Source organism: Vulpes vulpes, chromosome 13, assembly GCF_048418805.1.
Source record: "Vulpes vulpes isolate BD-2025 chromosome 13, VulVul3, whole genome shotgun sequence".
Classification (NCBI taxonomy): Eukaryota; Metazoa; Chordata; class Mammalia; order Carnivora; family Canidae; genus Vulpes; species Vulpes vulpes.
This window is the reverse complement of record NC_132792.1, coordinates 118,863,886-118,890,413: the sequence shown is the minus strand read 5'-3', so window position 1 is coordinate 118,890,413 and position 26,528 is coordinate 118,863,886. Positions and strand designations below refer to the sequence as shown.

At 54.7% G+C, this 26,528-nt stretch overlaps 1 long non-coding RNA gene across 4 annotated transcripts; it reads left to right on the top strand.

The window, feature by feature from the left end:
* The first annotated feature begins 3,798 nt into the window (after positions 1 to 3,798).
* Positions 3,799 to 26,443, top strand: LOC140594967 (uncharacterized). 4 transcript variants are annotated; one of them, XR_011996279.1, is made up of 6 exons: positions 3,799 to 3,889; positions 6,168 to 6,235; positions 16,104 to 16,220; positions 17,845 to 17,946; positions 23,791 to 23,900; positions 26,119 to 26,443. It is a non-coding gene; the product is annotated as an uncharacterized lncRNA (long non-coding RNA). The 4 variants fall into 4 exon arrangements; XR_011996280.1 differs by lacking the exon at positions 16,104 to 16,220 and having other exon boundaries at positions 3,807 to 3,889; XR_011996278.1 differs by lacking the exons at positions 3,799 to 3,889; positions 6,168 to 6,235 and adding an exon at positions 11,412 to 11,610.
* The last annotated feature ends 85 nt before the right edge of the window (positions 26,444 to 26,528 follow it).

The following is a 26,528-nucleotide window of genomic DNA, read 5'->3' as shown; positions in this document are numbered from 1 at the left end:
ATGCATTTCGTAAATGGGAGGTCATTGGTGATAAAGCCCATCCATCTTGCTGGTCTCTGTATATTTATGTGATAGCACGTTTTCATGTTTGTGTAAAAATCTAAGTATGGCCTCAAAAGTTTGTTTTCTTGCAGTCTTTCAGCTGCTGTCTCTCTGTGTCTCTGTTTCTCTCAAGGACCCTTCCCCTTCTTCATTATGCCACTCAAGAACAATTGGGCCCTCGGACTCCTCTGCTGCAGTTTTGATACCCCCCCCCCCCCAATATTGCCTTCTTTGAAGTTTGCCTCAGGTAGGCAATGGCTTTACTGACACAGAGTTATTGAGATGGCCACATTGCTAGCAGTGCCTGGGGGGTTGTGTTGGCAATGTGGTGAAGATGCAAGTATCTCTAGGGACGTAAGGAGCCACTCAGAGACACTACTTTATTCCACTCAGGGGATGGACTAGAGGGAAGGACATCGGTGAGGCTGTGGGCCAGTGGAATCCCACCTGGCCAGGAGGGGAAGAGGTCCCCAGGTCAGTAGGGCAAGTCCTGGGAACAATATGAAGGAAAAGCAATAAACCCTGAGAGGTCCTGCTTCTCAGTCCCAGATGTGGTAAAAATATAACATCAGAGTAAGAAGAGGCAAGATATAAGGAGGGAGCTGGGGACTCCTTAGAGCCTGAGGCACCTAGGGACATCTGGGAGGAGAGCCTGACAGCGCCAGGATGTGGGGGGGGGGGGAGCTGGAGTCCCACCCTGTCCACCCCCGCTCTGTGGTCACCCAGCCAGCAGGCAGCTACGATGACGATGACACAAGGGCCAACAGCTTCTGCTTGGATCCTCTGACTATTTACCAGGTGGTACAAACAAGGTGGAGGGGGTGGGAAGGGGGCATGCTCCAGTGACAGAAGGACAGCGCCTGGGACCCCACGCCCCACGTCCCAGGACTGAGTGAACCCAGAGAGTTCAGGCCCGCCCTCCAGAGAAACAGGCCCCGGGTTTTCTCTCCAGGTGGCATGGATTCTCTGTGCCCCTCTCTGTGTGCCTTTGCCACTCTTGTCTCTGCTTTTGTGCTCCTTGAACTGGGGGTCTGTCTCCTCGTCCCTCTCTGGCACTCTTCACAGCTTCGCTGGCTTTGGCTGTCTCTGCCCAGGGTCTCTGTCTCTTCACACTCACCCCACCCCCTCTTTGTTAAAAGACTTCTCACGGAGCCCCTCCCCACTCTTCCCAGAATAACACAGAGTAAAATGTCCTACTCCCTTGGCCCCCTCCTCCCCTACGGCAGTCCCCTCTCCCCGTGTCAGATAATTGCTGGTGTGCTGCTCTGAGGAGCCAGAGCTGATACCAGGGAAGGAGATGGGGAGAGAAATAAATAATAATTTGCTTCCATTCAGCATATATAGGTTATTTGATTTGCATATATGCTAATAATGCTATAATTACCCTGCTGTTCTGGCCTATGATCAAGTTCTATAAATACATGGATAGCAGAGCGAGGCCTAGCAACACCACCCCAAATTATAAAGTATGTGTGCGTGTGCATTTACGTGTACCCTAAATCTGTGAGCCTCTCTTTGTTACAACACAGCCCTCAGAGACCCTCGCTCTTCTGGCTTTTGGCTACCCCTCCTGTGTTCGGAAAGAGGGGGGCTGAATGAGGAAATATTCTGGGTTATATGTAATGTTTAGTATTGAGATGATCATGAATAAATTATTACTGGCTTTAGGAAAATAAAAAATTTTCCCCAAACCATTGAATTAGTTATTGTTACCGGAATGCTCTCACCACCTCCAGGCCCACACTTCGGGGTGTAGACTGCAGCATGGCAAGAGGGCGCCTCCCGGCCCTGGGACTGCTGAGATGTGTGAGAAAGTCTTGGCTCTGGGGTTCCCTTTCCCAGAGCTGCACCCACACCTCGGACTCCAGGCTCCCGCCCACCCCCCTTCACTCACTCACTCTCAGGACCACAACAGGGAGAAGGTGCTCCTGGAGCCCTGCAGATGTTTGGGGGATGGTGGCAGAGGTGGGAGGAGGCCCGGAGGAACATAAAAGACTCCATCCACAGCTGTCTGCCTTTAATTATAATTATCCCCTTTTGATTCCTTTCTGGCTAATGAGGGGGGGATTCGGGTTTTTTTTTCTCCCTTTTCTCCCCCACTTCCCCAGAATTGAGGGGTGGAGTGAGTTCAGGGTCCTCCTCCCCTCCTCCCCTAGCCCCTGGTTACTGGGAGAAAGGCAGACTAGAGAGGGTGGGGACAGTGTGAAGAGATTTGCAGGAACAAAGGGAGGACAGGTTTGGATTGCTGGACACGTCCCAGAGTTGGAGAGACCCCCTCCATGCCACTGGCACCCCTCCCATCAGCCCCCCAGCCCCCAGACAAGGAGCTCAATGTCTTCCAGCCGGTGAGAAAGGAGCCGAAGGGAGCCCAGGCCTAGAGGGAAGGAGGAGGGAAGGGGTGGGGAGCTGGGGGCGCAAAATTAGTCTCAAAGGATCTTTATTTCTGAGCTAGTGAAGCAGATGTAATCAAGAGGAGAGCAAAATAATAATAATGGGAGGAATGAGGGGAGGGGAACTGGGGGGGCAGCCTGCCCCCCCCCTTGGTCTCTCCACTCTGGGGTGCGGAAGGAAGCACTAGGCCTAGGACTCTGACCTAAGCCCTCAGAATCCCCCTTTCAGAGCTTGGGGATGAAGGTCGGAAGGTGGCTGGGAAGGCACAGGGAGAGGGGAGAGCCCACCCCCAGCTGAGGGAGGTAATGCGGGGGACACTGAACACAGTGGGGGAGGGGAGAGGGACCCGGCAGGGACTCAAGTGGCCTCCAGGTCTGTGGGACAAAAGTTGGAGGGAGATTTGTGTATGAGAGCGGAGGGGAGGGGGGGCTTTGACAATGAACTTGAGACAAACTTCATTAGCATGCAGGCCTGCTGTCTGTCACGTCGGCGGGCTCAGACCGAGTTCCCAGGCCGGCCAGGAAGAGCGGGCGGGGTGGCTGGGGGTGACTGGGAAGACCCCGCCATTGTGCCGTCCTGGGCCCCCGGCATCCAGCAAACATCGGGACCCCAGCCCTGGAAACCAGCCCCCAATGGCTCTCCCTCCTCTGAGAACGAGATGATTTATCTCCCACTTTGAATCCGTGGTCACACCCCTCCGGTCTCCCGTCTAGACGTCCAAACGCTGGCCTCTGCAGCCCCCACCTTGGCCCCCCTTGGCCGCTGGCATCTCCCAAGTGTCACTTTCTCCTCTGCAAGGAGGATGTGGATTTGGGACTCCTGGAGCTAACTGGGCCCGGGCCTGGGGGAGGCTGGGTAGGAGGGCCCAGGGACCCCAGGAAACAGCAGAGTGTCCTCTTGCTGTCACTCCTGTCCAGCTCGGCTCCCCCCACTGCACGCCCGTCATCCAGCCACGCACTCAAGTTGGAATTTCGGCTGGACCTGGCAAGAACCTGGGGACGGTGTGTGTCTGTCACACCCTCTGTCTTGCTTCCTAGGGGGGATGAGAGTGGCCTGGAGGAACAATAGCTTTCCTTAGCCCCTTCTTCCTGCCTCAGGTTGAAAAAGGCAAGAAGAGGGGGTGGGGGCCAGGGGTTGTGCCATAGATCCCTTCCCACCGAGGCCTCGGAGAGGAAGGAGGGCTTCCCGGCCGGCTGTCATTTTGGTGGTCGTGGTGTCTCCAGACAGGGGCAGCACCCCCTCTTCGCTGCCTTCCAGGATGAAGGGAGAGAGAGAGAGAGAGAGAGAGAGAGAGAGGCAAGCGGAATTCCTGAATGGACAGACAGATGCTACGTCACCGGAGCTGCATCTCCCCCCCTGCCCCCCCCACCCCGCCCCGCCTCAGGAGGCAGGAGCTGGAGAGAGGCAGTCCATCGGCAGGGGCCACCAAGCCGGCTCTCCTCCTCACAGAAACCAGGTGAGTGGCATTCGGGAGGGTCCTTGCTCCCTTGGACATCTGGGCTGGGCTGGGGTGGGACCCCTGAATTAAGTCTGGGCGCCCTACTTTGCTCACCCGCTAATGGAGACAGGCACAGCAATCGCAGGAAGGAACGGCTGATAAAAGATTTAGGGGGTGACCCACAGAGTGGAGCATGTGTGCGGAGCAGGGGCTGGCAGAGTGGGGTCTCCGCTCACTCCTGCTCCCTGCTCCGGGGGCTTCCAGGGTGGCCCCGGGCTCAGGCAGCGGCCCTGCCCCTCGCCAGAGCGCCTCCTGGTCCCCTCCTTCCCCGCCCAGCTGAAGGCAGACAGCTTACCAAGTTTGTCAATGGGATTGGGGGGGCTTTAGGGTCACGGTGCTACTGATCCTATTAATCCACCCCTCCCTCTTTCCACCAGACGGCCAACATCTTAATGCTTGTACCAGAGGAGGGGCAGGAAGGAAGACTAGCCAGGCTGGGAGGGAGGAGAAAGACAGTTCTGTATTTGGACTCCTGACCTCTTTCCTCTCAGGCTCCGGTCCTCTCTGCGCGTGGGGACAAAGTCTGAGGAGCTGGGGGAGTGGGGCTGGGGGCAGGGGAGGAGCCACATTCCCAAACAAGTGGGGACTAGAATCAGAAAAAAACCCAAAAGCATTTTTATAGAATTTAGATGACTTTCATTCCACCTTCCTCTCTGCTTTTCCCATGAGCTGGCAGGTGGGAGCAGGGTTCAGGGAGCTGAAAGGCCAGCATGGGGTTGGGGCCAGGTGCTCAGGCTCTGCCAGCCTTCACCAGCCCCATCTGAGGCTGGCTTTTATTTCTTAATTTTTAAGAAGGGCCAGGAGATGTAGAGAGAAGGCACAATTTTCAGTCCTGTCCCTACCCACACGAGGCTTTCTGGGAGACAGGCTGGGACTCCTGTGGAGGCAGTGGGGGCTTGGAGGCCTGCAGACTATTTCTGGTTCTCCAGAGGCCAGATTTCTGGGAGAGGCTGAGGCTGCCTGAACATGCACACACATGTTCCATGTCTCCTGGGGTGCTGTCCTTGTCACCATGTTCCCCCCGAGGCACGGGGTGCAGGGCAGGGCTCAGCAGAGATAGGTGCTACAGGGACCCCACGCCTCTTTTTGATGAGGGTGGAAGAAGGAGCTGGAGACTCCCCAAATATTTTCTAGCCAGTCTGCAAGTTGCAGTGTGTGTGGGGGCGTTGGCCCCTCTAGTGTGAGGATCATTTCAGATGGAGAGATCCCTTTATGAATGAACAGGCTGGTTGAGCTGCAGCTGTGGGACTGGTGGGCATTTGTGGCCATGAGAGGTGGGCAAGGGGCACTCAAAGCACGGCTCCTAGAAATCAGGCTTGGATGGAAGGTTTACTTACTCCCACTCCCCAGCCTTTCCTTTTTATGATTTCCTCTGCATTAATAGATAGATTATCTTCCTAATTAAAAAAAGAAGGTGAGTAGTTGTGGATTGAGTTTGAGGCAGGAGGATTCACCAACTTACCCCAATACACACATGTGCACACACACACATGCATACACCCGCGTGCACCCACACACATGTGAACGCACTTCTCTTAGTCTATCAGGGGCTGGATCACCCACATCATTCCCCTAAATAAAAATTTAGCCTGAAAGCAAAATACCGAGAAAAATGAGACTATAAAAATATTGAGACTAGGTTCCATACCCAACATTAAAATTTAAAAAGCTGCTTTGTATTCTCACCTTTTGTGTATGTGAGACAGGGGAGAACTTGACAGCTCCAGGATCTGCTCTTATGGATGGAAGGGTGAGAAAGCTAGAGGCGGAGCGTGATTGGCTGTATCTTCAGTGTAGAGCACTTTACAGTTTGCTGTGCAGTTGGAGCTGGACACACAGAAATGTCTCCTTGCCCCCAGATCCTCCATTCTGCCCCAAGCAGCGGGGAGCTGGGAGGAGAGAGTGTCCACTGGGCCACTGGGCGAGGGACTACTCTTTGCAGGTTGGCAGGACTGGCTGGAGCCAGGACCCCAAGCCGGAGCTTTAGGTTCAGATGGAGGCGGAGCAGGTTGTGAGTGGGATGGGGGAGGATGAGTTATCGCTGTCCACCCAGACTGGGGCTGGCCAGGCAGCTGGGGGCCTTGCCCTCCTGCATGGCAAGGCTGCTCCCCGCTGACCCCCCCCTCCCCGCCTGCCCTGAAGCTCAGTGTTGGGCCACAGAGGGTGGCAGAGAGGTGGTAGAATGCAAGGGAGAGAACTAGAGCCACTTTAACCTTCACATTCTCTTCCTTGACAGGGCCGGGCATCCAAGAAGCAACAGCCCTGGTTCTGGTGTCATCGTGGGTGGCCACCTTGGCTTTTAGGGTATTTATTTTCTTATTTGTTTGTTTTCAATGGGGGGGGGCGGGAGGAGCTGGCCCTGCACCACCTCTGTGTTCCCCTATTCTCCCTACCTTGCCTCCTCTAGTTGTGGGGCCAGGCCTGTACTCCCCTCTGATGGTAGTAAGAACTGTGGAGTCATTGATGATGGGAATGGAAGACCCCAGTTCTGTGAGAGGGAGGAGAGGCACTGGGGAGTCAGGGACTCTTCCTCTTCTCTCAGAGCTTCCTGGGGGCGTGGGCTGCAGCCCTTTGACCCTGGGGTGGGGATGCAGATGTCTGTACCTGGGTGACAGAGGTGAGAAAGGAGAGCAGTGTGGGTTGTAGTGAGTGGGGGTCTGGGAAGCATGCACACCACAATGGTATGTGCGGGCCCTGCCCCTGGAAGCTTCAGAGGCTCTTGCTGGGAGTGCCATGGAAATGTGGTGGCATTTGTCTTAGTACATAGGTTTGTGTTTGCACGTGTGTGTGTCTGTGTGCACCCTTACACGCTCATGCTTTTGCCCCTCAAGGAGACCACTCACTGGTGGTGGACCTTCTCCTGTCTCTGTCACCTTGTCCTTACCTCCCTGACTCCATAGGGCTTTGAGGCCTGTGCTCAGCTCAGTTATGGGTTTAAGAACTGAGGGCACAACGTGGATGGAACTGGAGGGTATTATGCTGAGTGAATAAGTCAATCGGAGAAGGAAAAACAGTGTATGTTCTCATTCATTTGGGGAATATAAATAATAGTCAAAGGGAATATAAAGGAAGGGAAAAGAAATGTGTAGGAAATATCAGGGAGACAGAACATAAAGACTCCTAACTCTGGGAAACGAACTAGGGGTGGTGGAAGGGGAGGAGGGCGGGGGGTGGGGGGGAATGGGTGACGGGCACTGAGGTGGACACTTGACGGGATGAGCACTGGGTATTTTTCTGTATATTGGTAAATTGAACACCAATAAAAATTAATTTATAAAAAAAATAAAAATAAAAAAATAAAAAAAAAAGAACTGAGGGCAGGCAGGGAGGCAGTGCTTAGAGAGGCCTGAGGAATTCTCAGGCTGGCCTCTCAGCAGGAGAAAAACACTCTCATGGGGAGGGAAGGGTGACACCCCCAGGGACAAAATCTTCCAAGTTGTCCCCATGCCCTCTAACCTCCTCTGTCCATATGGAGATAGATTTTTTTTTCACAGCTTCAGCATTTTTTTAATTGCCCGTTCTTGCTTTTATGTGTCACCATCCCACAGACAATGCAAATATTCTATAGCCAAAGAATAATGTGTGATAATGTTCATAAAAATGATGCGCTTATAAGGCAAAAATAAATACCTGAACTTACCCTCCTCCACATGCAGCTTTCATCTGTGTCTTCAAGGCAAATTAATCTGATAATTGAAACAAAGAAAAATTATGCTTTTTATTTAATTACCTGAATGTTTCAAGAGAGTGGCTTAATGCCAAAATGTATTTTGGACCCAAATTATAAAAAGCTGTCCAAAAGCTGCGTCCTGAGAGCATAATTCAGGCCATGTTTTTCCGTACATAGGGCTCTTCAGGCACAGACAATGGGTGCGCACCAGGACTGTAGGGATGGGGGTGGGGACAGGCACAGGCAAAGAATGCAGGCTGTAAGCTGATGGAGACACTTACAAGCTCACATCAATGCCAGGGACTTGGGGGGCTCTCCCCACAGTACCTCAGAATTTCCCTGGAAGAACTCCGGTGGGATCTGCAGGCCACAGCTCTGTAGAACTTCCACCTCAACCGAGAGTGCTGTGGGCTCCAGCGGAGGCCTTCCTGGGGAGACTGAGGCTGGCAGGCCAAGCAGGAGGGGGACAAAATGCACCCATTTTGCTCTAGCTGGAAGCCTCTCTCAGGCCTGCTGTATCCAGTTCTAGATAGTAGAAAGGTCTCTGGTGGTCAAAGGACCTGCCGAATAGTCACTAAAACATAACACGGTCGCCCTGCCTCTCCACCCCCCCCACACACACACACACAGATCCCATGCTGGACATGCTTTGTCAACACCCTCCCTTTCCACTTATAGGACACTAGGTCCGCAGAAGGGCACACACACATCCCCTTGTTAACTCACTCTTTCCTGGGCACTGCTTTAGGTGTAGCATTAGACCCTCTAGACCAAGTCTATATGACGCTGCTCTGCCCTGGTGGGCTGTCTCATTTGCTTCCCTCCACGTAGTGTCCTTTTGGAAACCAGCCGTAACATGGCTTCGTATACAAAGCAAGCCCAGTGAACATGATGGTGGGGAGTTTGCTTCTTTCAGGGCTTATAGCTCCATCCCTGTTGGAATGGAGACAGAGGCCCTACTCCCCTGTAAGCAGGAACCCTGGAGGGTCAGGTTGTCAAGTCCAGACAAAACCAAACCAGACAAAAAATTGCTTCATCAGGAACCTGGCCGGAGAGGGTGATTCCAATGTAAACTAATCTCCATTTTCTTCTGTGGGGGCCACTGCGTAGGCCAAGATTCTTCTGCAGAACCCAAAACCACAGCAAGAGGCAGAGGATCTAGCTCCTTATCTAGGTATTTGGGAGGAATTTGGAAATGTACCCATTTCTTTCCAGATCTCAGTTTTTTAGAAGGTCCAGCAGAGTCTGATTTTGGCCAATAGGGGTGGAGAAGAGAGTGTCTTCTTGGGGCAAAGAAGCCTTTCTGAGTCTAACCCCCACCTTATCCCCAGCAAAAATACAGCTGTGGCTGAAAAAGGAGGGATTACGCTGGTCCTGCTGCCTCTTGCTGTGCTCACTGGGTGACTCCAGAGTAAGGGATTGTGGAGTTAAGCTTGGGCCCATGAGGACAGGGGACCTGGTTGGAATTGGTGACAGAAAAAAGAGGATGGTTTTGGCTAACAGGAAGGTCAGCTCTTTCTCACATGCTGGCCCCAGCCTCACAGGCACTGGGTGAGGGGAGAAGGAGGGGGAGAAAGCATGCTTTAGGTGCTTTTAAGGGATCTTGTGGGGGACAAATTGGGGAATATTTATAGGGGAAGTGGGTGGTATATGTGAAGTGTTGGCCCAATCTAGGGTGGCTGGAATGTCTAGAGAGCATTGGAGTGTGAGGTCATGTACCTGGAATTACTTGAGGAGGTTTGTAGGCAGGAAGCTGAAAGGCTGGAGGAGCCTATAGTTTCTCCAGGGCCTGGTATGGAGGATGCCTTAGGGAATGCATTTGGCAGCATACCTGTAGGGTAGGTCTATCTGTGAGAGTGTTTGGGGGAGAATTCTAGTTTTCTGCTACTACTAAGGCAACAGAGGCCCCAGTGCTCCCACAGTGTTCCATTCTGAGCTGTAGGAGCACCTGGGAGGGGTGGGAGGGAAGGAAGTAGGCAGTGGACACTTTGTCTCTTTCTCCAATTCTGGCTGACATGCTCCTAGTTCTGAGAGGGTAAAGAATTGATGCTGTGGAACCTTCTAGAAAGACTTTCCCTTGGGCTTTCCTTGGGTCCTGAGACCCTCTGGAGGCTGACAGAGGCAGAAAAACTGTGCCAAGCACAGCCCTGAGAATGCCCTGAGCCTTGGGAAAGCCAGGCTGACTGCTTCAGCTCCATACTCTTCTCTTGGGAGATGCAGGCCCTGGGGCTTTATCCTACTTCCAAGTGTGCCCCACCTCACAATCCTGTAGACACTATTCAGACATTCTCCCATCTTTAAGGGAGTGTGTTTAATGAAGCCATTGGCCATGGGCTTGCATCTAACCAAGGGGAATAGCATCCAGGCTCGGCTTTGTCTTAGACGCTGCAGAGAGGTGACACGCTGGAGTGTATAGAACAGTCTGGCTGGGGGCGCCTGAGTGGCTCAGGTCATGATCTCAGAGTCCTGGGATAGAGTCCCACGTTGGGCTCCCTGCTCAGCAAGGTCTGCTTCTCCCTCTCCCTCTGTGCTGGCTCTCTCTCAAATAAATAAAATTTTAAAAATTTATTTAAAGAACAGTCTGGCTGGGCCCACTGGAGGCATGGGGAGCGCACCTCTGTTGGCACTGTGTTCAAGGATCCCAGGTGATAGAAATCTGCTGGTATTAAGCAGGTACACGGGCTCTAGGTATCTAAGCCATAGGATTTTTCAGAAAAGGGGTTGAGAGTATGGCAGTTGGAGGGGTGCGGAAACTGGAGACCGGGACCGCTCCCAGGCAGGCACTGCGGCTCACCAGGGCCTCACTGCTCCTTCTCATTCTCGGAGAGCTCGCTGCACCAGGCAGCGAGAATCCGGATCCCGCTTGCAGGGCGGTGCGTGCTCCCGGGGTTGGGACGCGGCATAACTGGACTCTGATTCTCTGGGCAGGTGGGGAGTCAGGTCAGGAAAGCCTGGAACTGAAAACCTTGCTGAGGGTGATGCTTCTCCCTATCACCTCAGCTCTCCAGATGCCCGGAGGTGGAGAAGGGCCTGGCGGCTCACGGGCCGCGGAAAGGGAGAGAAGGCGCTAGCGCGGGCCTCGGTGACTCAGTGGATGCTGCTGATGCTGCCCAGGTTAACGCCGCTGGGACCCACCAGCCTCCCCCGCCTGGAACTTTGGTGTAGCGAGCGGGTTCAAGAGATATTCCCGTTGAATATTCCTCGCGGCGAAGAGGGAGGCCCCGCGGGTCCCAGGAGGAGTCCCTAACTTCCAGAATCGTTCCCTCACTGTTTTGGGTTGGAAACCGACCAGAGAGAGGTTCCTGCAGGTCCTAGAAGATTAGGATCCCAGTATGGAAGAGATCAGAACACACGCACAAACGATATCCTGAGGGATGGAGGCAGGTAGGGGGAGAATATCCAGTTATCTGATTCTTTTTGAAACCTCTGCGCCCCCCTCCCCCCCCTTCTCCCCGGTGCAACACGTCTAGGGACCAAATGGAAAATGTAAGGCCTACAAAAGAGTGAGGATGGCGATCAAAACCACAATGGTGGGAGATGGCAGACGGGCCTCAGGTGGGTGAGGCAGCAAGCGGCCGGGGGTCAGCGCTCTGAGGCTGTAGTTCCTCCCTCACCCCGCTCCGGGGGGAGGAGAGCCCCAATTGCGCGCTCCAGCTCTTCCCGGGAAGGGGGGCGGGGTCGGGGCGGGGGGGGGGGAGAGGCGGTGACGTCAGACCCTGCGGAGCCAATCGGAGGCTGGCCTGGGGAGGGAGCGTGAAAGGATGAATGAAAAGTCCGGAGCCGGAGCGCGCCCGGGCCAGAGCAGCGGCCGCGGCGGAGGCGGGAGCTGGGGGGGCGAGGCCCGCGCGGCCCCGCTCGCCGCTGCTCGGCGGAGGCTGAGAGCCGGCGGGCATCTGCATCCCCGCGCCCGCTAAGCCCCGGCACCGCGGACCCCGGGCCACGGCTCTCCGTGGCGGCAACGCGCCGGGAGGACCGCGCGGGAGAGCACGATGGGCGCCCGGGGCTCGATGTAAGTGGCCTGGCCGGCTCGGGGCAGCAGGTGGGCGAACGCCTCGGCGTCCGGCGTGCCTGCGCGTCCACCTCGAGGTGCCGGCCGAGACCCGCACCCTCCTCTGGCCTGCCAGGACCTCCGTGACGGTTCCCGTTCCCGATCGGAATCCCTGCCAAGCGCTAGGGTCCCTCTCGCCTCGGACCCCCGGCCATTTTCACAGCCTTGGGTGCTTTGTGGCCCTCTTTGTACAAAGCCGTTTCTCTGAGGGGTCCCGCGGGGCCTGGGACTCTGCTCACCTGCACCGCCTGCCCCATCTGGCTGGGGGCTCTCCCGGAACCCCTCCCGGGTGGGGTCTCAGCCTTTTACTTCTCCCGCCCCCCTCTCCCAGGGACGCGCTGAGGAGGCCCTGGGGCCCCCACCCCGCACCGGCTTGCCTCCCTCCGGGTTGCCGGGATTTCCTGTTCCCTGCCAGGACGCCGCCGGGGGTTTTCTCCCCACGAATCGCTGCTCGCCCCCGGCTTTGGTCGGCGCTCTGCTTGCAGCCCTTCCCGAGCAGAGGTTCCCGCGGCTCCCACGCGGAGGCTCGGCTGTGGGGCGCGCCCTGCAGCCTCCGGAGGAGGGCGCCGGGGACCCCGTGGGGCCGCGGAGGCCTCCGCCACAGTCCCGGCGCTCTTCCCGGCTGGCGCGAAAAGCCCGCGAGTCCCTCTTCCTGCGGGAGCACCGCGGAACTCCCACTTCGTGCTCGGATGCGAGTGGGAAACGGGGTGCCTGGAGCTTCTCCGGCCCTGGCCGACCCCTGGACCTCGACGCCGCCGGCCGTCGCGTCCTTCCCACGCCCTTTTCGGTCTCTGTGGTCTCTGTGTCCTGGACTCGAGGTCCTTCCTACTTGAACCCCGTTTCTCTCTCCGCCCCCACTTCCACCCCTGTGCCCTCTCCCACCTCCACCGGCGGCCGGGAGCGGCGGCGGCGGCGGCGGCGGCGGCCGGGAGGCTGCGTGGAAGAGGCGGCGGCACCAGCCAGGAGGCGGGGTTGGTTGTTATCTTTGGTTATCTAGCTGTATGAGTGGTGTGGAGTCTTCATAAAGCTAGATAACCGAAAGTAAAAATAACCCCATACACTGCGCAGAGGGCCCAGGGAGAGCTGGCCGCATGGGCGGGCGGGCGGGGGAGGCCTATGCGAGTGGCTGGGGACGTGAGGACCCCCGGGCCGCGTGGGCGAGAGGAGGAGCCGGTGGCCCGCAGGCCTCAAGACCGCACCCCAACCCGGGCCCGCGCAGGTAGGAGGCGCCGCCCGGTTCCCGTTAGCTAGATGCTCTGTCTTCGCCCAGAGCTGGGAGGAGGCCAGAAAGAGGCGGGGTGGTTCCTCCTCAGGATGGGGCCTTTCTGGACCAAATGTAGAGTGGGCCCCTGCGGGGGAAGCTGTTCTGAGGCAGAGCTCCGTTGAGATCTAGTTGTGGGGTTATTTGGGACCGTGCCTGGGGCTCCCAAACCAGGCGTCTCCCGTGGGTGCCAGTGAACAGCTTTCCGCAGGCTATCCACAGCTCTTGCTGGGGTGGGAGGCTTTGGGGGAGCCCCTTCCCTCCTCTGGAGGAGAAAAGGAAAGAGCAAAGACCCTACCTGGGGTTTTTGCTTTCATCTGCTTCCCTGAAGCCAAGTAGGTCTACCTGGCTGGGGTGAGAGCTGAGAATGGCAGAGTGGAGATGAGCGCGGAGGAACTGGAGGTACAGGCTGGGTTCTGGGGCCGTGGGGTGCAGAGGATTTCTCAGCTCCCTTGTTCACACTCTTTACTCTCTCTGACCCAGGACCTGGGTCTGATGTCTTGAAAAGCTTCTCATGCCATGTTTGTCTTCATTGATCAAATGGGTTGAGTTGGGGTCTTTTAGGACATCTTCCCTTCCCATCCCATCCTCACTCTCTTAGAAATCATCTCCAGGAGCAAATGGCCTCAAGGAGCTCAAACACAAAGGAATTTGTAGCTTAGTATTTATGCTGCCCAGAGAAATCAAAGAATTAGATTAATCAGGGCCTTTCCTAAAAGAATCCATTTATCTGGGCTGACCTAAATATTTTAAGCAAAAGCATTTGGGTGCAGTTGAGAGGAGGGTGGTCTGGAGTCACTTGGTAGAATAAAACTAAATGTAGCAAGGCCCCACTGACTTTACTTCCTCTCCTGGGTCCATCCCCCACCACCTGGCAGGAGTGCAGGAGTGCAGGGCTAGAAAGAGGACAGGACAACTGGACAAAATGACCTTGTAGTGACTCCAGTTCCCTGTGTTAATTTACAGTTTCCTCCAGGAGCTGATTTTATAGCTAGGAGATTATGATTCAATTATATATTATGTGGGAGAAATATTGGGGAACCAAACTAAAACAGCAGGCTTCCTAGAGCCTAGAGCACACGTTTCCTCCCTTAGGGGGTTTGGAGGAAGGAGAGATTAACCACCTCTCGATTTTTCAGCTGTTTGGAATTTGGTATTTTTGGAGGGAGACAGTGGAGACAGGATTAGGGAGAAAGGGAGCAGGTTTGGGCAGGGACTGAGAATCCCTAACAGCACAGGGTACCTCCTGGTAACAGTCTCTGTCTCTCTGCCTCTCTTTGATCCTCCAACACTGAGGCGGCTGCTATTAACCCCATTTTACAGATGAGGAACCACAGACCCCAGCATGTACCTGATGTTACTCAATAGTTTCAACCCCCAGTGGGGGGACAAGAGGGATGAGTGAGAAGGGAGGGTATCTGCGCTTCAGGGGAAGAGGAAGGTCCAGGAGAAGAGACCTCAGGCCTGGTTGTGACAGGAGGAGAAGCACCAAGAAAGACAAGCCCTTGTTTTCTTTTTTCTTTTTTCTTTTTAACTCTTCATGCAGCTGGTTGGAAATGTGCATGTGGGATCTGCTGAGACTCACCTACATAAGACTTAGAGCTTATATTTTCGCCACAGTGGGTTTATGTTGTTATTGTGGGATCCCCCATCAGCACATCTGACCACCGGCTCTCCAAAGGAGAATAGAGGGGCTAAGGGAGCACGTGGGTAGAGAGTTTACACCCTATAGAACAAGCATTCCCTCCTTCCGAGGAGAGGCCAGGAGGGACATAGTGGCCAGGAGGGATGTGGTGGGTGAGTGTGTGCTGCCTTATGTGTACATGTGGCGGTGCACATGGCTGTGTGGGCAGGGCTGTCAGGGAAATGATGGGTGCCTGTGCTGGGAGCTGCGTCTGCTCATGAGGGTGAGAACCCAAGTGACCTGGCTTGAGGTTGGATGTGTGTGACCCATCCACAGTGGGCAGGAGGCTTGGCTGTAAGATCAGGGATGCCTGACTATGCATAAGCATAAATCCACTAGAGGAACAGACGCTCTGGGGTTTGGGAGGGTTTACCAAATGCAGACATCACAGTGACACCCCCGAGTCCTGCCATCTGCATCCTCCAACTTTTATACCAGGTAATACCTCCTCCACTGAACGCACTTGGAGAACTAATGGTGTGGGGGTGCAGGGAGGCTGGTTCCAAAGGGGCTCAAAAGAGCCTCACCACTCACCAGTTAGCAAATTTCTTCCTTGGTACCATCACACTTCTGTGTCCACGAGTTTTTAGTTTTATTCTTCAGATCTTTCGACATCTACCCATTCCTACTGGGAAATAGGTTCTAAGCTGGTTTCTTTCCCCATTTTCCTCCCTCAGTCTCATTCTCATGCCTTCCTACTGAATTCTGAATCCAAGAGTTCAAAGGCAATTTTCTCCTAAATATCTGACTCAAGTTTTGATTACCACCCACAACCTCACCCTGGGTCAGATTTTCCCCAATATGCAGCATTGAAAGGTTTCCCCAGCCACAAGCATCATCTCTGAGCTTCCACAGGATGTTTATATAAGGGGGAGAAGAATGTATGCCTTCAGGACTGTTACATGGAGCAAAGAAGTCTATGTAAAAGATCTTATAATATATTATGATATCCATAGGCGAAGAGTAATTCTTAAGCTACAGTTTGGAACAATAATCTGAAAACATAATGGTTGATCTCAGGATGCAAAGAGGACAGCTCTTTGGTATGCTCTTGACTGAGGATCTCAACACATTTAAACTTGAGGAAGATCCTCCTTTCCCAGCTTTGGAGCTAAGGAGGCACTCCTGGGGACCTGGAAAGGCAGTGTCTGAAGTTTCGGAGGAAGAGGAACAGTCCTTGGGAAGCCCCTGAAGGGAAGAGGCTAGAGTCCATGGGGCAGAAGGGCCATCATGTTTTCTCTTCTTAACAGTCCCTATCACCTATTGGAAGGGTACTTAGGATTGGTAAACTGACTTACATAGAGAAATATGGCATGGGTAAATGATAATTCCAAGTTTATTCCATTAAGTTTCTAGAGTTACTAAAAACACAGTTTATTTGGGTAAAGGACCAGTTAGGAATGGGTATAATTAACAAACCAAATGGAGACCTACCTGCCTATCAGTGTGCAGACTTTTCTTCGACACTGAACAACTTTAAGAAGGGGTGTTTTCTCTCTTCCCTCCCAGTCTGCCACCTCCTTGAATGCCAAATCAATCCCCAAGGTTGGTAACCTGCCAGAGAAGCACAGGCCCCTCTGCATTCTTCTGGGTCTGGAAGTCCTGCTTGAAGTCTGCACTTCCAAGGTTTGGGAACTAGGATATTCTGATACTTATTTCTTCACCTCATTCCCACCCCAATGTTTTGGGCACAGATGGACCTTTTCACCTTCCTTCCTTTGCTATTGAGACCTCGGAGATCTTGGGGGGCTGTGGCACTATCTCATCCAGAGGCAGAGTGTGCCAGCTTCCCTAGGAGACAAATGCATTTAGGTTAATGCTTTAAAATCATTGGAGGGAAGGAGTAGACAAAACCATGAAAACATTCTTGGAGCTTTGAGGAAAATGAGAAGCAGGATTATGGAAGGTAAAGTTGTGTAGGTGCATATTTAGATAGGAGAGACATGAGAGAAATGGGGAACCCTTCCTTGCCACCCAGGCTCTCCCAAAGCTCAGAGTGACACCCCCCCTCTGCCTGCCCTAATCTCCCCATTAAGGCTGCTCTGAGTTTGTTATGACAGCAGCTGAAGGCCGCTGAATTGCTGTTTGCTGTGTCTGCTAATTGGACTGAAGGGTTGGGATCTGGACACTGAAAGAGACCATTGTTGCTGTTTACCTTCTACAGTTGCCTCCCTGGGGGACCTTTTGGGTGAAGGGGAGCAGCATGCCCTCAGGGTCATTGCACCCATGCTCTGTCTCTGCACAAGGGACTGTGGTGGAAAGACAGTTCATCTCATTGCCTGATGTCACTGAGATGGTTTGAGCTTCCACAGTACACACGAGACAAGCTCAACACCTGAGTCAGTCTCCCATCCAGATCAGGCCACCAGGAGTTCCCAGGAGAGGGATATTAGATGTTGGTCCTCCTCATCCCTATTCATTCCCTACTTCTTCAGGGGCCCTAGCTTTGCTGTGCCCTCCAGCTGATCAGATTTAACCCCTGTACTTTTTCTTACATGCCTTCTTCCAGGCCAGTGATTCTCGACATGGTTATGCACTAAAATCACCTGGGGAGGTTTAAAAAAAAAAAACAACAACTGATGTTTGGGTCTAGTTCCAGATGGATGAAATCAAAGTATCCGGAATGAGGCCTAGGCATCGGTATCATTTAAAAGTTCCCTGGGTATTTTTAATTGCAGCTAGGGATAAGAACCACAGGTGCAGACTTACCCTTCTGCCTGGGTGACAGACAGACAAACACACACACACACACACACACACACACACACACACACGCCCCTAGGCACACACACTTTCCCTTTCCTACCTTCCTACCTTCCCTACCTTTCCTCTCGAGCTCTCCATATCTAATACTGTGGGACAGATTGTGTATCTGCATATGTCTATCTTTCTCATCTTTATTACTAAATTCCTTATGGGAACCTTAGAATTTCAGGTGGAATTTAGAGATCTGCATCCTGTCAACTCCCTCAACCTGAGCTCTTCCCCAAGGGCAGGAACTATGACTCTATCTCCCGGCAGATTTCCAAATAGGATTCAGGTGAAGACTGAGCTAATCGAGGACTCTTAAGTCCTTGGGAATGAAGGAGATGTTCAGAGTTGCGCTGACTCCTGGGCTTTTCCTCCACCACCCCCCACTCCCGATTGTATTGGCAAGTTGGAGATCTTCAGAGAGGAGAAACTTTCTTCAGGGATATCTGCCCCTTTACTTACAGCTTCCAAATGTTTCTGCTTCTTTTCTTCCCTCTAGCTTCCTACCTGGGGCGGGTGGGTGCTCGCCCACCCTCCCGCCCTCTTTCCTCTCCACTCGTGAGCCAGAGCCGCATCCAGCACCACGGACAGCTCCCTGACGGTGAGTAGGACGGCAGCGCAGGCCCCCTCCGGGAGAGGGGGAGGGGCCTTCTATCTGTCTCTAGATTGTGCAATCGGTGGGAATTGTTTGCAGGCAGCCGTAGAGTCTCAGGAAGAGGAAAAGGCTGAGGGCAGTTGGCATTCCATCTTCAGGAAATTGCATTTGTCCTCTTTGGTGAGTCTGAGTGAGGGGCCGCTGCGGCAGCAGGAGGGGTGAGAGTTAGATCTCAGAAAGTATTTAACCTAAGGTCTTGTGAAAGCAGGTAGAGCTAGAATGAGCCTCAGCCCTATATTCCTCATTTTACAGATCCCAAGAGAGTGAAGGAGTTATGACCAAGGTCACTCAGCTGGGTAGTGGAAATGCCAAGATGCAGCCTCCTGAACTCCAGCCTGGCCCTGCCTAGGGTGTCGGTGTCGTATATATCCTGCATGGGCCTCCCAGCCTGAGTTGGGAGGAGCAGACCTAATGCTGGCAGGGAGGGTTCATAGGTTGTCCTTGTATAGAAAAGGACAGAATGCATGTCTGGACATGTGAGGTGTCCACACAAGCCAGAAAGAGATGGGACTGGCTAGTATCTCTGTCCGAGGAGCTTTGGAGGGGAGGCCTCAGACAGAAGCACAGGGACACCTAGTGTAGCTGGCAAGCTCACAGGAGAAAAGGCAAGGGGGCAACCATCTGCCAGGGCACAGAGGCCAGCCGATGGCCACAAGGAGTCTCCAGAGGCCAGCAAGAGTCACGCAAACTGGAACAGGGCCTGGGAAAGGCCCTTCTGTGTGCCCAGGCCTGCTTCTCCAACACCGGGAGCCCAGAAACAAAGGGGCCATTCTCTCTAGGATGTGATGCTGCCATCTCCGGCTGGCAGTGCCAGGTGGTGGGGGCATCAGGGGGTGTCAATCTATTATCCCCCCCTCAACTCTTAGGTCCTCTGGGGCTGGATGTTGGGGAGGTGGGTGTTCCATGCTATGTTTCCATGGCAACCGCCCCAACCCCCACTTTCCTAAGCACAAAGAGAGACAGCTTTCACCCCCACCCCCAGGAAGAACCTGGGTCTGGTTGGGAATCTTCCCTTGGGAATCCTCCTTTCTGATGCACAAGCCTTGGCATGCATGAGCATCACCCTCTTTTCAGCACTGGAGCCGAGCTGTACAGGCAGAGAGGCTGGTGCATCCAGAGACTCTGGGAAGGTTGTGCTAGTGAGCAGCAGTCCCTTATACTTAACCACTCTCCCTGCAATCTCTCCTGTCCCTCACTTACCACCCAGGCCAGTCTGAGCCGAAGTGACAGAGGCCTTGACCTTCTAGTCTTTCCCAGAAGTGAGGGACACCCTGCTACCTCCAGCAAGCCTCCAGGCTGTGGGAACGGGAGAAGAGGAGGGGGGTCATCGCTGCCACCCTCCATCTGCACCCTCCACCATTACTCATTAGGCATTCTGCCCCCTCCTTCCGCTCGTTAAGCCTGATTTGCATACATTTGCATAATACAACTTATTTGCATTCCAGGAGGCTCATGGTAGGAGCCAGGAAAAAGGGGAGGAGAGGAGAGAGAAAAGGGGAGAGATTTTGTTTTCATCAAAGTGTGTGTGGGGGGGGGGAGGTGGCAGGAAGAGGACAGAAATAAAAACTCACACTACTTTCTTTCTTCCCTTCTGTCGCCCCTCCCTGAGCTGTACTCAGATGCCAAAGAGAGATGCCAAGGGGCCAGCTTTTCTGTCCTTTTTTGTCTTGCTTCCTCTGGCCTTGGCTCCCCAGCCTGGCCCCCCACCTTGCTGGGCTCAGGCTTCAGGAAGAGAGAGACGGGTAGGAGGCACTGCTGTGGGAACGGAAGCAGAGGGAGAGGGAGAGGGAGAGGGAGAGGGAGACCGCCATCTCATGAAGCTGCCCTAAGATGGCCACCTCTGACAGGTGGATGGACACAGCGGCGGCCGGCGGCCAGAACATGGAGGAGTCTTCCTGCCAGTGGAGTTGGGAAGAGAGGATGAGAGAGAGGAAGGCAGGAGGAGTGAGGCATGGCAGCCCGAGAGGAGGATGAGCCCGGCACGGGAGCAGGGCTGGGGGAGAGGCCTTCCTTCCTTCCAGACCCCTGGTGAACACCGGTAGTCAGAGGCCTTGACGAAGGATCTGATGGACTGTGGGTGAGGGACGTATACTGGAGGGGTCAGAAGTGGGCGTCTCAGCAGGAAGAAGTAGAGGTGAGGACCCCTGCCAGTGTGAGGGTCTCTCTGGGGCCTCCAAGGGCTGCTGTGTACCTGAGATGAAGCTTCCAGTCTTCTCTGCCCAGCCCAGCAGTCTGGCTTCATGTTTGCGACTCTGCCAAAGCTGCGCCCTGACGGCCACCCACAGCCCCTACACGAGTTCACCCGTCCCCACTCAGGCTGGGCAACCCATGCAGAGCATTTCCTGCGGGTGTCATCCTGCCTGCTCCTGTGGCATTTGGGTCTCCTGTGACATCCTTGCTTATGTGCTTGTTCAGTCCTCCAGGTTCGCCAGGTCTCCATTCATGAGTGCTCCCTAGGGTTCTGCAGACCTGCTAGTGTATCACATCTGGCCTTCTAGATGCTCTCCCACTTTGCTGGCTCTGGCCTCCCTGAACTCCACATCTGTCCTCTAACTGCTCTCTGTGCTCCCACCCTTAGCTCCAGAGGTAAAAGGCTGGAGGGGTGCACCTGCTGGGTTGATGCCCAGGCCCCAGCTGCCAGGAGGGCTCCCGTGCTTGGGGCCTCCATAGTGGTACATAAGCCAACCTCCCTCCATAATTCGCCGGTGGCCACAACCCAGACACTCAGAGGCTCAGCACTGTGTTTCCAGCCTGGCCGTGCTCCTGCTAGTCTGCCTCCACCGTGGGTGTCACCAAACTCCTCAAGTCACATCAGGTGCAGACCCTCCCCCTCCACAGCACCGGAGTCAGGACCCATCTCTTTCTCCTTTGTAGTAGCTCTCACACCCATACCTTCCTTTCCCTTAACCCTGCCTCTCTGTCTGCTCAGTCCATCTACAGGCATTTACTGAGCACCTGCTGAGTGCCAGAGGCCGTGTGAAGACAAAGGTGGAATAGGTGGGATACAGGGCTGCCCCGAGGAGGTAGTGGGAAGGTTGACCTGTGCCAGGTGCTGCAGGGGCATGGGGCAGGGCAGTGAGGCATGGCCTCCTGGAGGGGCCCAAGGAGAAGTGGTGAGATAAAGGTAGGCAGGGTGTTCTCAAGTCCAAGGCCTGAGGGAGTTGGTGGTGGAGAGTGGACAGGCAGGGAGGCAGGAAAAAGGCTGTTATGGGGGTGGGCTGTCCATTATGGGGACTCTGAGCCAGAAGGTGATAGGACATGGAGGCAAAAGTGGGTCATGAAGAGCCTTAGGGGCCCCACCAGGGAATACCGGGGAGTTGGCTGACAGCCTCAGAGATGCTGGGTGCAGGATGTGGCTGGGGAGAAGGAGGGACCAGGGCACCGCATCTAGCTGCCCACTCAGTCCAGTGCCCAACTAGACATTTCACTGGCTCTCGGTTAGTTCTGCAAATGAAGGACCAGATGAAAGGCCTGGGAGCCACCCAGGGAAGGGTCTCCGGCTCTTCCCCTAAACTCGCCCCACCGCCACATGCATGCCACATGCCACCTGCACACAGGTAGGCTGATGGGGGCTCTCTGGGAGGAGACGTGGAGAAGCCAGGGTTGGTGCCTAACACAGGTGTCCCAGGGTCAGCTGAGGACTGGAGAAGAGAAGGCACTCAGTCCTGGAGAGTCCCTAGAAGAGGGGGTGAGGGAGGGGTGGCAGGTGGGCCAGGGCTCTGAGGGGATCCCTCCTGGAGAAAGGCGGTGGGAGGCTAGAGAGGCAGCTAAGGAGGTGAGGCGTTGCTGCTGGCCTCTGGGGGGAGGGAAGTGGGGGTGCCGGCCCCTGCCCCTCCCCCAGGCCCAGCCTCTGCACAAAGGCTTCTCTGTGAGTGGCTGTGGAAGTGGCCCTGTCAGGTGAGGAGGCTTAGCTCCCAGGGCCCACAGCAGCGGGTGGAAGGGGGTTGGAGGAGGGGAGAAAGCCAGATCTGGGAAGGAAATGGAGAAGCTGAGATCTGGCCAGGCTCTCACAGTGACAGACTCAGGACAGGCTCCCCTCCACAATCCACTCAGGCCCCATAGGCCCCCACCCCCTGCACCAAGAACCTGCTGCCAGCCTTCTTCCCCACTATAACTCCCATAATGCCAGGCCCTTCAGCCGCCCTTCCCCAAGCCAGCCTTTCCATGGTGCTTCCAGCTCCTGTACCCCCTTTGCCCCCGGGAGGGCTCCCTGAGACTCTACCCAGTCTTGTGTGTGTGTGGGGGGGTCTTTCCTGGCCTGATCCCAGTGTCACCTATTGCTTACCAGCAGCGTGGATAGAACTTCTCTCCCACCTCCCATGCTTTGCTGTGAACTTTTCCTTTTAATAAATGTTTGGGTCTGGGGCACTGGAAGCGGTAGAATGACAGCAACCCCAGCAAGCCCGAGGTTGCTCACAGATTTGGTAGAAGGGCTCCATCCACAGGATGGACTACAGAGGGAGGTTTTGGTTGTTGATGCTGGAATCAGACAGGCTGGTCAAGAGGCAAACCCTGGCTTCCCTCCTTTCCTAGCTAGGTGACCTTAAGCAAGTCACTTAATATCTTTGGATCCTGACTTCCTTCCACAGCTACCCTGAGGAACCAGATGGGTCTGTGTGAACCAGGGTGTTTTGTAAGGCTGTATGCAGATATCCAGGGCCAATTCTAGAAGGGACTAAGAGTTAGAAGGCCCATTTCATGTAGGTGGGGACAGTCAGGGCAGGCTTCCATGTTCCCAAATGAGGGCACGAGTGCTGGGGAGGAGAGTGAGGGGCTGGGTGCTGTCTGTGCTGAAGGCCTGCCTGGGAAGCATGGCTGGGCTCCATGCACTCGCTGGAGCTCTCATGCATGGTCACAGCAGGCGAGCATCTTACCACCTAGATGGTAGACTGCGTGGCCACAGCTTCTGTCATCATTCTCAGGAAGAACTTCCTGCTGGCCTGGTGTAAACACTAACAATCTTGCAGGGAGTGGGGTTGAAGTTCCCCCACATTGCCCTAACCTTGTGGCCCTCATCTCAGCGCTCTCCAAGGAAACACTGGCCAGACATTGGGACCCTCCAGTGAGTGGACACAAAATGGTGCCTCCAAGCCCTGCCGCCCTGGAGTCTGGCAAGTCCCCAATTTTATGTTCCTCAGCATTGTCAGGAGTGAGCTAAATTCAGGCTTATCCAGATCCCTCAGCCCATGGGCCAGCAAGACTTTGAGCAGCAGGGTCTTTTGTCTCCAAGTGGTCATTCCTTGTTGTACAAGCAAGAGCTGAGGGGGAGGCCTGGTTCTGGCATCATACCCCACAGATAGAGAGGAGCCTCTAGGTTTACAGGAGGGACCAGGCGGAGGCTGGCATATGGAGGGAGAGCCCTGGGCACAGGGGCATGAGCCTCACTCAGCCAGGGCTACCTTCTGCTGGGTTTGTCCATCTGGCACCAGCTGGCTTTCCAGCACTGCCCCCACAATCAACCGGACTCCTTCTGCTGCTGTTGCCATAGCAATTGGCTGCCATCTTGTACTGAGGGCACTACTTCCTATCTGGATCTTCCCATGGGGCTCCTGAAGGATGGGAGATAGGTCTTCAGGGATTTATCCCTTCCTCCTGACCACTGTCCAATAAAAATTAATATTAACATATGATTTTTAAAAAATAGCCAAGGTGGAGGCCAACTGTATGTCTGGCTCTGTGCACAATACTTCGTGTATATTATTTCACATGGCCGAGAACGCATTGATGTTATAAGTGTAAGACATTTGCACTCAGTTTCGTGTTTCTGTAACAGGCTTTTCCTCTCTCCAGCCAGGAAATTCCAGAATCCTGCCTGCCCCTGTCTGGGGACGTCCTTCCCAAGGTCTTATGGAGATCTGTACTGCAGAAGTACCGTTGGCTTGACGTGGCCAATCTGAGAGGTAAGGAACATGTTCCCTGCGGTGTGAGTCATTTTTTGAGCTTTCTGGACGACGGCTGTTGGCACAGGAAACAGACTTGGCCGATGTGGTGATGTCCCAGTGCCCCTTAAAGACCTGGGGACCCAAATGTAAAATCTTTTGTTTAGAGGGGTGCCTGGCTGGCTCCGTCAGCAGAGCATGTGTCTCTCCATCTCATGGTCCGTTCTGAGTTCAAGCCCTATGCTGGTTGTGGAGCCTACTTATAATAATAATAATAATAATAATAATAATAATAATAATAATAAATAAAATCTTGTGTAGAGAAGGGGAGTCAGTGTCACAAAATGCTTTGAAATTCCCCTTCCTTGCCCCCATCCCCACCCACAGAGAGAGGCAAGAGCCAGAGGCCACTGGAAAGTGAGAGTTTCCCAGGCCCTCAGGTTTGGGGGGCCCCCCAGGAAAGAGGTCTCCTTGCTCCTGCCTTCAGGGAGGTTCCAACAGGATCCCTGAGAGATCTTGACATGGTGAGGACTCCCTCCCTCTGGAGCCCAAGCAAAAGGCAGAGAATGGTCACCTTGACCTAGAGGGGTATCCCCAGGGGATTCAGAGCAGGGGCCAGCTTTGCTGGGGGAATCTCAAATGAGAAGCAGGTGGGGAGAGAAAGGAGGCCATTCTCCACTGAGGCAGGGTGGGCTGGCAGGGAGGGGCTGGGGATGATTTACGACATCATTGTTTCCCCGCCCCCCCCTTCCCAGCCCCCTGCTACCGATGGTTGCTAGGAGATGCTGCCTATCTGTGTCTGGGCTGGGAGGGCGGAGCAGCAGAGATGGCTCCATCTGGACCCCTCCTCCCCCATAGGGGGGTGCTTGGAGCCTCACCCACGACCCCTCCCCAGGCTCCAACACACACCTCGTTGTCCCCCCAATCCAGCCAGCCTGGGGCTCGTGGGACTCCCCAGCAGGCTGAGGGTCTGGAGCCAGGAAGGCTACAGTGGGGGGGACATTGTGTGTGCGCAGGGAGAGGCTGACAGTCGTGGCTGGGTACCAGGAGCAACACCTCACCTTGCGGCATTGGGCGCCAGACCAGGTCAAAGGGGTAGGGAAGTCGGGGCCTCAAGGAGCCCAGGTTTGAGGGAGACCGAATCCTTACCTGCGGGGAGCTGCCAGTAGGATAGGTGATGGGTGAGGCAAATGTACCATCCCCAGTACAACCTGAGACAAGGTCTATGGCCCATTAGGCCTGCTGTAGGGTAGTGGGGTGAATCAAGGTCAGTGGGAGGGCGGTGGCTGAGGCTGGACCACCCCATCCGAGTGGAGGAGGGCAGTGGAGGGGCATGGTTCACAGCCCCTCCTCTTCCCCAGATTCTCTTTTCAGATTTGAAAGCCCTTGGAGAAGTCAGGTGGGGTGAACTTTAGGGACCCCCCCAGAGCTGCTGTGAGCAGGACAGGGATGCTGTGCCCATGGTCCTGCTCTCAATGCCAGATTTCCTTGTAGCCCTTGCTGATCTTTTTCCTTCCTAGTTAAGGCTTCCATCCACCCCAGGAAGGAGGGAATTGACCTGGATTCACACCCACGGTTCGGGCAAGCCGGACCCCCTCTCTTCTCTATCTTTCAATGGGTCTGGAAACTGGGTGGTACTGCCCCCAACTTTGCAAAGGTGCAATCAGGGCCCCAGGAAGGACATGTAAAGGGCCCCGAGTCAGGGAGCTAGTAAGTTGGGCTGGGCTTCAGATGGGGCCTGGTGGGTCCCCTGCACAAGCTCCCTCCCTCCCTGGGCCCTGGCGGAACAGGCTCCTAATATATTCAAGGGCCAGAGCGGCGGGGACCTCCAAGCAAGTTCTCAGGTGCTGACCCGGAGGGATGTGAAAACCCATCCTTATGAGTGAAGACAGGACTAGGGAAGAGGCTACAGTTGCTGTGGAAGCCACCTGAGTTGTCCTAGGTTGGTCCTGGGCCAAGGGAAGCAGGTCCCCCACCTTCAGGCACATCCCCTGGGCCACAGCTTAACCTCTTACCTGCTGGGGATCTGAGATCCCCACCTGTCATGGGCCTGGGTAGAGCTCCTATAAGAGATGCCCAGACTCAGCCCTTTGTCGTGGGGCCTCCCCAGGCCCTTGCCTTTCTGGTGGAGGGGAGCCCCAAGGACTGCTGGATGCTCTCCCTGGAATTTTGTCCTCTGCCTCCTGCCAAGGTCTCTATCCAAAGAGAACCTTTTTCACTCTTGACATTTTTTTTTCAGACCAAAAAGAAGGACCTATTTCACCCAGGTGGTGTGGGTTCCCTCTGAGAAGCCCTCCTAGGTTGACCAAAGGATGAGGCGAATACTCCAGCAAGCTGACTGGTTGCTCCAGGAAGCCTCTGAGCATGATGGACATGGCATGGCCCTAGCTCCAGCCTGGCTGCCCATTATGTTGGAGCCGCCTGGAGAGGGCTTCCTTGTACCCATGCTCCCGTGTCAACAGCTGTCCACCGTGGCCCATCCCAGTCCCTCCAGTATTGTCTGAGTCGCTATCCTCTGAGATGGAGGTCCCATCTCATGTCTAATAAAGACTCCTGAATGTTGACCCAGTCCTGGTGGTAGTGATGTACCTGGGCAGGGTTGGGAAGGGAGGGTTCCCTCCAAGAGACCCACCACTGCAGCAGAAGAAG